The sequence below is a fragment of the Mustela nivalis genome, assembly GCF_964662115.1.
Source record: "Mustela nivalis genome assembly, chromosome: 4".
Classification (NCBI taxonomy): Eukaryota; Metazoa; Chordata; class Mammalia; order Carnivora; family Mustelidae; genus Mustela; species Mustela nivalis.
Window position 1 is genome coordinate 146,219,413 of NC_139023.1, and position 12,486 is coordinate 146,231,898.

Sequence of the window (12,486 nt, forward strand, 5' to 3'; positions counted from 1 at the left end):
GAATTCATTAATGAGAGTATGTGGTTTTAATTAATTTCTGAACTATCATCTAAAAGGAAGTTCACCAAAGGAATAATATTACAGCAAATTGAATGTGCCACCTCTCAGCATCAGGGAAAATTACAGCGACATCATCACCTCCTTTCAATGCCCAGAAAAAAAGTATTCAAAGTATCAGCATTCATCAGTCATTTCTAACAATGTGATTTCTCTACTGCCTTCAGTGTCTGTCCTGAAAGATGGAAAGAGAAGGCCAGGACCCCAATTATCAAATCTTTGAGCTGTTACCTATCTGTATGTTGAATTTCTTAATGATTTATGCATGAAGATAGTCCAGGCAAAAGCACACTTCATTATTGGTGTTCATTCATTCATCCATTCATTCACTGTTAGTAAGGATGCCAGATGCATTATCTCCTAGCACGACATTCTGGGAAAAACCATGTTTGGGCTCCTTGATTCTTTTGCACCAATTCTAAGTCAGGGACAAGCTCAAGTAACTTGCTTACAATTCTTTCCCATTTGGATCTCTCCTTTGGCTCCTACTTGGCATTCAGAAAGGCATCTTGCCTGTGGAAGTCACCTTTAGGCTCTTGCTTGCCACGCTAGTTTTAGAACTGGGAAAGGTAGAAAACACAGAGAAAAAGTGGCCAAAACCAGAGAGAGGAGGATCTGATGCCCAGTTTAATTTGAAGTGTGTAATCTCTTTTTCTTCTCACTTAAAATTTCATCCATTGCTACAACTGACCCATTCAAGTCTCCAAAGACTCCTGTGGGGTGACCCAATGTGGGGTATAGAGAGGGTGTTTAGTTTAGAGCACTCTGTCCCTGAAATTCATTGTATAGGATATCAGGGTAATTGACATTCTCATAATACAATAACCTGGATAAATAATTTCAGTAACATTGGTTTAAAGTGGACTCCCAACAAAATTTCAATGTTAGAAAAAGGATTTTTATATTCTACTTTGCTCATTAAATTTCAAAGTTTAACATACACTAAATGTTCCTGATCATAGATGTATTGCACGTTGATATTCAACAGTGTAAGTGTGTGAACTTAAACCTATTAAATTTATAACAAAGACAATAATGAGACTTCCAAGGGAAAAAAAAAAGATGATATCTGTTTTTAATATAAAACTATGTATAGGAAAGGGAACATGATTTAGTGGTGGATAATAAAGAATTAAATTTACCATTTGGTGGTCTGAGTTGTTAGATGCTACTAGCTGACATTAAAAAAAATATATAATACACAATTACCATGACTGTATGGAAATTTGTATTTTCTCATTTGCAAAAGGGAGATAATAGCCATGTTCACTTCAGGAGTTGTAAGAATTGAACGAAATAATAAAGATAATAATGTAAGAGTAATAATAATGCGTCACCACAGGTCTAAAACATAATAGTTGCTGAATTAACTCTAGACATTGATACTGTTGTTATTATTACTATGATTAATCTCTGTAGAGCAGAGATTAAATGTCCATTAGAACTGACCCTTAAGGGTAAATTTTTACTAGTAAAATTAGAAAGGAAATAAGGACAGAATCTGAAGTGGGGAAATAACCACCCTAAATGTGTTGAAGGAGTTGCGCAACCCAGGTCAGGAAGACTGAGTAAGTATATCCATTATCAGCTGAAAAATTCGTCAGACTTTTCCTGTGGGCAGGCACCGAGGCATCAGGGCTTCACATTAGCACAGTCCCAGGGCCGTCCATTGGAACTGAAATCAAGTGGGTCCAGTGGGAATCCATTTGACTTGACTTCTTCATGGAGCCAGTATGCTAAAGGAGACTGCTGGGCCTGAGCTCAGGAATGGAAATAGAGTTTGTTTCTACCTTATAAGTTGTATCAGTGAAAAATGATCACCTTATGAACCATTGTCCAGGAAGGAAGTGGTTTTCTCCAAGAAGGAGTGGTAACAAGGGAGGGGAGTTCTTACTCTTCTCAACTTCCATGGGACATAGGTAATAGATACACAAATAACATTTGTTGATTGAATGACCAACAGATTGAAGGGCTAATTGTCTGACTGACTGAATGAATGAACAGATTGCCAAGAGCTCAAGAGATAGTTTTAAGAGATTATCTCACCCACCTTTTTGCTTTGTGTGGAGACAATAGAGATTTCCCAAGACAAACAGCAATAAAAGATCTCAGGCATGATGCTGCACCATTGGTTTGTTCATTCATTCATTCACTCATTCATTCATTTGCAGGCTTTTGTGGAGCTCTATGTACAATGTCTGTTGGAAAGGACACAGAAAAAATGCTTCTGTTAGACTATAAGCTGTGGAATTGTGGGACAGTGTTTTATGAGCTATCCATACAGAACAATTAAGAAACTAGCAAAACAATGTTAATACGTATTCAGGGACTCAAAGAAACACAAAATACGCATGAACCAGAATAATCATAGATGTTCATTTTTCTCCTTCTTCTTCCTCTCCTCCTCCTCCTCTTCCTCCTCCTTCTTCTTCTTCTTCTTCTTCTTCTTCTTCTTCTTTTATTCTGGACTTCGAAGAATAGGTGGATTTGGATGGACAGAGAAGAGTAAAAAGCATTGCTGTTGAGAAGGTCATGAGTCGGATGTATGCATTTATGTGTGGAGGGTGTATGTGTCATTTATTTCTGAAACAGTCCAGAGATGGGAGGTACTGAAAGACCTTGACAATTATGGCAGCTATTAATTGGATAAAGAAGGATGTGACTAGGTGCTAAAGATTGTCAGTTGAAGAGATTATTAACAAGTCTACTTGCTCTTTTGATTATGAAAGGAATATTAGAGATTTTTGGAAACAAAGAAATGACATGATGATTATCCCAATGTCTACAGTTGATAATGGAAAAGCTACGCTGGAAGCCAAAAATAGAGTAGAAGACCACTGACACACTGGGGGAGATGTAGATGCTGGGGGCTCATACTGGTTCTTTGGCTATAGGAAGGAAGGAAAGAATCAAATGAATGCGGGGTAAAAAACAGTCAAGTTTTTGAACCACCTAAGATACTGAGCAAGTGCTATCATTCTGCCGAGACTATGGGCAAGTGCAAGGTTTAAGAGGATGTGATAGTAGAGAAAATGGTCAGATAGGTATCATTATTTAGAACTCAAATTTAAAATAGATCTTATAAAAAGAAGCAGGGGTTTCTTTTTTAATTTTGTGCCTGAGGCATTAAAATATCTGAAAAAAAAAAAAAAAAGACTAACTTTTGAAGTGGGAGATAAATCTGACACCGTGTGTGGCATTGAGCAAGTCACTTCATTTCTTGTGACCTGGGTTTCCTGATACATCAAATGTGGGAATTGGACACGTTACCCCTGGGTCTCCTCCAGTTCTGACATTCTATGACTCCATGAAATAGGGCTGGCACCTGTTTTCAATTTAAGCTCCAACATGAGTTTCCTTATTCTTTAAACCTGCCTTTCTAGTAAGCTGCCACATTTATGACCAGGCTTGTAGTCATTTCCTTTTATTCTAAAGAGAATATATATTCACTTTTTCAGCTCTAGCTTTTCTGTATTATAACCTCATAGTGTTGAAACCATTTTGTGAGAACAGCTGCTAAAGTCATCTTTCCGTTTTAGACATGGTCATGGTTGTGAAGCTACCCTGCCTGGTCAGGCTACCTTTGGAACGTTAATCCCGAGACAGTGGTTTCCCTACTTTGATGAGAATTCAAAGTGAAGTTTTATACCATTGGAAGCTGTTTTAACTTATCTGGAGCAGGAAGGAATGCCTGTGACAGCCTCTTATCCTGGACTTCATTATTTCCGCCGTGGGCTTCCTAACTAACTCCCACCATTCTAGCAGAGGTCTCTTTGCGGGACTTAAGCGATCTGTTTGTCATTACTCACTTGCTTCTTTTTCACTTTTTTTCCTCCATATTCCATTATTTACAGCATTCACTGTCATCATTATCAGTCATCCAAATTAGCCCATGCTTTCAGCTAGGCACATAAAAAATAAAAAATGAGGACAGGTCTAGAAGAAAAATAACATCAAGTCTGAAGATATTCTGCTAACACTGGAAAGGGGGTAGTTCTGACCCTCCCTTTATGTGGCAAAGGGATGCTTCTTAGACAAAAAGACAAAATAGCCCTGGAGGCATCTATAACCCATTGCCGACCTGTCCTGGATGGAATCTGCATCATGGGAGTCACTAGGGAAGTTTTTGCTTTATAGATTCTGGCTGTGTTGACCCTACTGGATTGAAATATCAAAAAAGTCTTCATGATAAGGCAGTCCTGTCTGTAAGATGTCTTCCTCAGTTACCCATTCCCAGGCCCTCCAAACTACCTGATCTATCTGCATCATGATGCTGTAGAAATCCATGAAAAAGCCTCTAAAGGGGACAATTCTCATCTTAGGCATTTACCCGGACCACCCACCCACTTAGCATCCCCTCCACCCATTCCTGCCTCCTCTTTGATGCCTCTTACTGCATTCCAGATCCCTGTGTCTGCTCCAAGCCTTCTGCATTATGTTGGCAACCCTTTGAGATTCCAGCTCTGGCTTAATGAGTAAGCCACTTAGAAAGGTTAATATTCAAAATATTGAAGAGCAAGGATAGCAGGGACACTAACCAATCAGGATGCTGACTGTAAGCAACCAGAACACCAACTCATGGGGGTGTTCCCAGTACCTGTCATTCCATCTGTTCCACGGGACTCTGACTCAGCTTCTTTTTCAAAGTCCCTGCAATGAAAGGCCTTCTCTGCTTGAGTTCCACAGGACAGCCACCAGGTGCTCTGATCTCTCATACTCCCTGCCCTCCTGTGACAGATAAGACACATCAGGTACCACAAATTGAAGACAGTGTTTAATTGAATCATCAAATGGCCAGATTCATAGCTTTGCTTCTTTGGTGGGTGGAGTTCATCTTTTCATTCCTGGTGGAGAAGCACAGCAGATGTTATTGAAACACCAGTCTCGGGCCTTCAATCCCTACTTTTTCCAAGGGAATGAGCTTGACTTGATTTGATCTCCTTGATTTGCAGCCTCTGGAGGATGGCGTCAGTTCTGCCATGTGGCAGAAGGGACGTGCCAGGCAATCAAGGGCCCCCTCTGGAGCTTGATGGACAAAGATCCAGTCCTTGCCTTCTGTGTGGAGTAACTCTGAGGTCACGTGCCACCCCCTAGCACGTGCCACTTGGACATATTATTTTGAGTTGAAGGCAAGTGAGAAACAGCAGAAGCAGAAAGTGTTCTCTGACTTCCTCTTTCTGGAAATTTACTATGAGGAAGGTGCCCTCCTGTACCAGGAAGAGAGAACATTCTTATCACTGGAGATGGGAAGTTGATGCCAAGATGAAGCTGTACAAACAAACTTAACTACAATGACCTTTATTGTTCATTCATTTCCCTTGTGTTTCTCAGTCACTTTCCCACAGTTTGACCCCCCTCAAAGCACAACCCCCATTGCCCTTTGGCTTGTCACATGTCTGCAAGTTATCAGTCTTTGTTAAACCGGTACATAAGCTCTCAGGACCCTCTACTTCTTTTTGCCTTCATTTCTTTTCTACGAAGGGTCTCATGCCATATAAAGTTATTAACTCAAATAGAATGTGTACGTTTTTCTCCTGCTAATCTGTCTTTTGTCAGTTTAAATCTCGGGCTCAGCCATAGAATGTAAGAGGGTAGAAGAGAAGTCTTTCTTCCCCTTCAGAAGTGTATGTTCTTCACTGGTTTCCAGGATGTCCTCCCTAGGCTTAGGCTCTAGATCCCCACAGTTTCACTGGAGGGTTTGAAAACATTACCCTTCATGGCTGCCTTCCCTTCCCTGTCTCACTTCCTCATACCCCTAGCAGCGTTTACTGGGATCACCTTCCAAATAAACTGCTTGTAACTGGATTGCTGTCTGAGGGTCAGCTTCTGGAGAGCCCAAACAGAAACAGAAAGAACTCTTTATTTATTCATTCAAATATTTTTTTTGTGCACCTACTAGATACAAGGTATTATTTGAGGATACAGGAATGAACACTTTAGATAAAAATTCCTGTGCCCTCAGAGCTTATAATAAATATAACAATTGAGTAATTATACATAGAATGATAGAAGGCTATAGGTGCTATTGAGAAAAATAAGCCAGGATAAAAGGGTTAGAGAGTATAAGGGTAGAGGCGTGAATTATAAATTTTAATAGGCTGGTCAGAGTAGGTGTCTCCAAGAAAGGGGCATTTGACCAAACACTCCAAGGAGGTGAGACAATGAGTCATTTAGATATAGCAGATAAATCTTTGCAGCCTAAAGGAACAGCAAAAGCAAAGACCCTGAGATGCAAATGTTTCTGGGGCATTTCAGGAGCAAGAAAAAGGCTGGTTTTGCTGGAACAGTGAGTGAGAAGGAGAATAGCAGGAGATAGAATCAGAGAGGTAACTGGTCAGATGATACAGGGCTTACAGTCCGCTTGTGAGGACTAAGTGAAATGGACAAACTTACGGGAGTTTGAGCAGGATAGTGATGGTCTGACTTGCCTGTTAATGGGGCCACTGAGCCCAGCAGAGGATGGTTGGAGGGTTACTTGTAGAGATGCAGAGGCTGGATTCCGAATAAGGATCCTCAGTCTCAACTCTGCTTGCCATGCTGTATATGGGATTATTTCTGCCTGAAAGAAGGATACTTTTTCTATTTCTCCTGAAGCTGCCATATGAGCTAGCAGTGGCTGAGTAGAGGGGCAGGGACAGGAGAATGGAGACTGGTGGGTGAGAACAATTAGCATGCTACTGAAATCATCTAGAACAGAGCTTAGGAAGGCTATTAAGACCAGGTGATAGCAGGGGAGGTGGTGAGAGGAGGCTCCATTCTAGACATATTAAAGACAAAGTCAGCAGGGCATCTGCTGAGAGAGTGGATGTATTAGTTCTCTTTTGTTGCTATAATAAAGCACCACAGTGGCGTCAAATGATATAAACTTATCATCTTACAATTCTGGAGCTCAGAAGTCTGCCATCGGTTTCAGGGGGCTAAAGTCAAGATGTTGGCAAGACTGTTTCAGGCAGGAGGCAGAAGGGACAATTCATTGCCTCCTTCAGCTTCTGAAAGCTGTTGGTATTCCTTGGCTTGGGACCCCTTTCTCCATCTTCAAAGTGCACCACACGAAACCCTTTTTATGTTGTTAGATCTCCTTCTCCTCTGACTCTGCCTGTGTCCCTCTTGTAAGGACCATTGTGGTTATATTGGGAATCCAGGTAACCCAGGATAATCTTCTGATCTCAAAATCCGATCAGTTTAGCTACCTCTGCAAAGTCTCTTTTGCCACAAAATATTCTGGGGATTGGGGTGTGGAGATAGTTATGGTCCCCATATTTACCCTACCGCATGGAGTGTGAGAGGAAGAGAGCTTAATTTTCCTTTTTTTTTTGGCCTGAACAACTGAAAGGACACAGTTGCCGTTGCAAGTGGACCCGTTTCAAGAGTGCTGAGGGCGGAGAAGAACAGGCGTTCGGCAGGGACATGTTAATTTTGCGGTGTAGCCATTAGATTTCTTTTGAGTTATCAACGTGGCTGAGCTATAGCTACCAGGTATTTAATCAAACCCTAATCTGAGTGTTGCTGTGAAGATACTTTGTGGATGTGAGTCAAGTCCCTAACCGATTGAGTTCAATAAGATGACTTGGATCTTCTGGGTGGGCCTGACTCAATCAGTTGAAAGACTTTGTCAAGAGCAGAGCTGAGGCCTCCCGGAGGAAGAAATTCCTCCTTTGTCCTGCATCTCCAGTCTGGGTAGGAGAGCTCCAGCCTGCCCTTCCTGGCAGCCTGCCTTGTGGTTTTAAGACTTCTCTAGCCAGACCCACAGTTGTGATTAAGCCAGTTCTTTGTAATATATCTCTTAATGTGTATCTCCTACTGGTTTTTTTTTTTCCTTTAGTTAAACCCTGACTGATAGAATGTTTAAGCAGTGATGATGAGGGGGAAGTGGGATGGATGAGTCTGGAATTCTAAAGGAAGCATAATAATGCACAATGAATTTACACAATCTGTGGTGATTAATGTTAGCAAGGGACAAGAGTGTGTAGGAGCTTCATTGAGAAAGGGGTAAGAACTCAGGGCATAAAGTTGTGTTTGCTTTGGCTAAAATGGCTGTCTGGCTTCTGGCTTTTTCAGGCACAGTAAGGCATGGAATGAAGGCGGAAGGCTGGAGGTGGGAAAAGAAGGAAGCGAAATGATCAAGGAGGTGGAGTGGGATTCTAGCTGTCCGTATGCAGAAGACTCCATATGGACCCAAAAAAGATTCCGTGGGAAGACTAAGGAAATGTTTTCTATTTCCTCTAAATGTGATGAGTTATGTGCATAATTAGCTATAAGAAAGATTAGGTTCTTTCTGGTAATCACTGAACCCTGCGTTCATTTCTATGTCCTGAAGTGGAATGGGCAGGTTGTACTTACGTTGACTCCTTAGGGGTAGAGTCTGGGCAAAGAAAGATGGGGGTTTGAGCTTGGGGTGACTAGGGAGACTGACTGGAGTAGATTCTCGGAGGTGGAAAGAGCCCGATGAGACAACTACTAATTGAATGTGGTTAGCCAGGAGGCAGAACAAGTCTTGTTCTCTCCAGGCCTCAGGATCCAACCAAAGACACCCGGAGCCATGTAACATTCTGCATCCAGCTATCCAGAGGACCCAGAGGGAGAGGTACTGGATCCTGGCTACCGGAGAGCTTGTTCCTGCAGAGTAGACAGTCCTCTGATACCAGAAAGAGTTGGGCCAGTAAGGACACTGTAGGTAGGAATTTGGAAGGGAAAAAGAAAGCGTCTAAGGGCTGAAGTTTAAGGTCAACTCTATGGGATGTCATGCAGGTCGGGCCGAGCTGTTGGGGACTAGCTGTGTGATAGTGGCAGGCGAGGAGGCAGGCCGAGCTCAGCTAGCTGGGGTGGTAACTCCTTCCCGCAAGCCACCCTTCCACCACTAGCTGCTTCACTGTGCCCTTTACTTGGGGCTCTCTGCCAGGTAAGGGCGAAACTGATGTTGCCACGTTCCCGGCGTGACAGCTAGGAAATTCACTGGAAAGAGACACTGAGTTTAGTTTGCCATGCGTTCAGTTTGAGGGTGCCCATGGTATCTGGCAGGGAGCCAGAAATCTGGGCAACAGAAGATCAAGTTTCAGGGTCTCATCAGCACCCCAGTTTTCACAGGGCAATGGATAAATTTTTCATGATCATTTTATTTCATGCATACAGTTTCACTGAAGCAATGACAAAATACAATATTCGGTACCCCGTGTTGTTTAACAGAGAAAGCAGAAACCCGAAAGTCAGAAAAGTCAGAAAGTCAGAAAAACTAGATCATCATACACTCTGTCAGGTGTAAGCTGAGGGAACTTGTTCTAGTCTTTTTTTTTTTTTACCTGGGGCCAAATTCCCTCCAGCACCCTCTCTTCCATAGACGAACAACAAACGAATGTGAACGTTAGAGCACAGAATGCAAAAGGTATAGAGTGATGGCTTCTTACCATCTCTTCATCTAGTTCACCCCTTTCTGTCAGGGGAAACACATTTTAGAAACAAAACAAAAACCAAGGACATTTACGTTGGATTGAATTTTCAAATCAGGTACCTCCCTGAAAAAAGTATTGAGTAATTGCTCTAAGACCCCAGTTGGGGAGCACTGTTTAGGAAATAAAATCCCGGGTTTGACATTGTGGTAACAGCTCCGTGGACTGGACGCTCCTTTTTCTTTTAAGCTCTCTCTCGAGTTGGTGGGTGGGCTAAGTACACAGAGGCCTTTTACATGGTACTTTGTTATCTTCTAAACAGAGCTGCTATGCATGCTTTCTGCTTTATACACAATGCATTGTTTTTTAAAGTAAAGCAAGCGCCCTTATATTACCGTATTACAAAAGGTGAAGCATTGCAGAAAATAATTATAAAAATTATCTTACATTTGCATTAAATTTTCTAATGCTCATTTGTGTTTCCATATGTTTTTAAAATAGCTATGCTTAGGCCCGAAAACTGTAATACTGTCCTTAACAGGTTTTTTTTCCTTTCTCTTACAGATGAAGAGACTCTGATTTGTGTGCATGTATGTTTCAAGATCGTATTCTTTAAGAAAGATGTGATTAATATAGAAAACAGAAAAACAAAGCTACCTGATTAATCTGGAATAAATGAGCCAACTTTCCTTTTAGGTAATAAAATAGTGAGGATTCATTGGCTGCCCGGGACCTGCATTTCTTAGAATGAGAACACTGTTATTTGTTTATTATCATTATGGACCACAAATAGAGAAAGAATAAATTGATACCACTCAGATATTGTAAGCCCTCTTAAAATTCTGTGTTAGGTGAACAAACGATCTGAAACAATTAAGTGTCTTACAGAAACGAACCCATGCTTTCAAAGACCATTAAAGCTTGCTCATATATAGATGTAGCATTGGCCTTGTAAGACAGTTTTAGAACTATTTTCCCTAAAAATTCTGGTATGTTTCAGTTTTTGCCAAGATGTGAAGTGTCTCACGGGACAGTTAGAATGCTGGGGTCCTCCAGCCAGAAAGAATGTGGTTCAGAACGCATCTGTACCTGAAAAGTTCTACTTAAAATGGAAAACCTTTGGAAAAGTTTTCGACACTGTGAGAAAAATGTTTTTAGTAGGCAGTTAAGGCTTAGATTATACACTAATTGGAAAGGCCTTCATTTTTACAGTATAATTCACTTTCTTTTTCCTTAGTGATATAAATTACTAAAGCAACTTTATCCTCCGACACTCTGATGCCCTGAGGTTTGAATGCAATTTCACAAATTAAACACATGATACAGTTGGGGTACCTGCCTGGGTCAGAAGGTTGGGCATCTGCCTTGGGCTCAGGTCATGATCTCCAGGTCCTGGGATAGAACTCCGCATTGGGCACCCTACTTGGCGGGGAGTCTGCTTCTTCCTCTCCCTCTGCCTTTTCCCCTGCTTGTGCTTTCTCTCTACACACACACACACACACACACACACACACACACATACACATACACACACACACACACACACACACACACACACACACAGGATACAGAAAGAGGAGAACTGGCTTGCTAGCATTGCCAGCATAAATGCATGTGCTTACGAAAAATCACCACTGAGAAGAGACACCATCAAAATGCAAAAGGGGAGTCTTCGTTGGCACTTAGAGAAATGTAGCATCCAACAGTCAGCAGACTATCAGAATTCTACCATATTTTGAACCCACTCGAAGGGATGAGTCCAATTTTTGATACCACTTTTTTTTTTAAGAGAAATTCAGATATATATAAATTCCTTATACACATATGGACATCATGTAAATCAGTGAGAGGAATCGTGTAGGTGGTGGAGGTTGAGTTCACTGTAGTCCTACTTCTGTGGTTTAAAATCAGTGCAGTCTCACAAGAAAATCATTTGATCTCTCTGGGTTTCACTTTCCACAGGACATCTATAAAACAAAAGGGTGGACTTGATGAATAATTTATAAGGATTTTGTTCAGTCTTCAAATTCCAACATTTTTGGCAGGACATTTTGAGGTAATAACTAAGGTTTGTCCTTCCAGCATTCCTGTTGTTGCCCTCCCGCATGGAGCCTCTAGCTTTTGTTATTCAGAACAAGGGTAAACACAGTAAACAATAAAGTAATTTGAATTTTTATTGTTGTTTTTAAACTCATTTTAGCCACAATAATCTTGAAACCCAAGGCATTTGATTGCAAGTGTGAAGCTATTTGATAGAAGTTTCCAAAAATATGACAGCCAAAATTTAAACTACATCTATGTAAATACTACGGAATGATTTGAGAGTTGGTTTTTCACCAAAAAGAGATAAAGTCAACTTCTTGGGAAGGAGAAATAAGAGGGGATGTGACCAGATTTTAGACAGTGATGAATCCCCGAATAGGATCCCAGTGCCATCTCCTCAAGCAAGCACTGGGAGTGGAGAGGACCAATAGAAACCTCAAATTATTTTGAGGGTTTCCCAGACCACAGAGAGCCATTGGCTAATATCCTCAGGAGCTTGCAAGCCTCATGGAGAAACCCAACATGCATGATGGCGTCCGAGCAGTAGAGTGGCAATGGTAGAATGATCTTTTTAGGCAAAATGCCTGACGGCTGCCTCCCAGAATCTCATACTCCCTACAAGATGGAAAGGAAGGACTGTATCCCCAAAAGGAACACAGAAGTGGCTGAGAGGGCCAGAAGAGCAGAGATCTTTCACAGACAGAGAGAAGAGGATTAAAAATGAGCTGTTCTTGGAAAAGGGATTAAAGGCAAATATGTCAACTTGGATTTGGATGCCGTGGAACTAGGTGTTGACAACCAAAAATGAGCCAGAACTGTGCATCTGGAATCCAATGGCAATGGACCAGATGTTCCTTACTCCATGATAATAAGATTCCTAAGTATGGGGCCTCCAAATTTAGTGTCCAAGTGATATGGACTGAATTGTGTCTTCCTGAAAGTTCATGTGTTGAAAACCTAACCCGCAATGCGGTGGTTTTAAAGATGGAGCCTCTGAGAGGTA

General features: G+C 41.5%; 1 long non-coding RNA gene across 1 annotated transcript in view; it reads right to left on the bottom strand.

Moving 5' to 3' along the window:
- Positions 1–10,968: 10,968 nt before the first annotated feature.
- LOC309863456 overlaps positions 10,969–12,486 on the bottom strand; it is a 161,355-nt gene continuing 159,837 nt past the window's right edge. Inside the window, exon 3 of the long non-coding RNA XR_014311052.1 lies at positions 10,969–11,407. This is a non-coding gene — a long non-coding RNA (uncharacterized lncRNA). The remainder of the gene's footprint in view (positions 11,408–12,486) is intronic.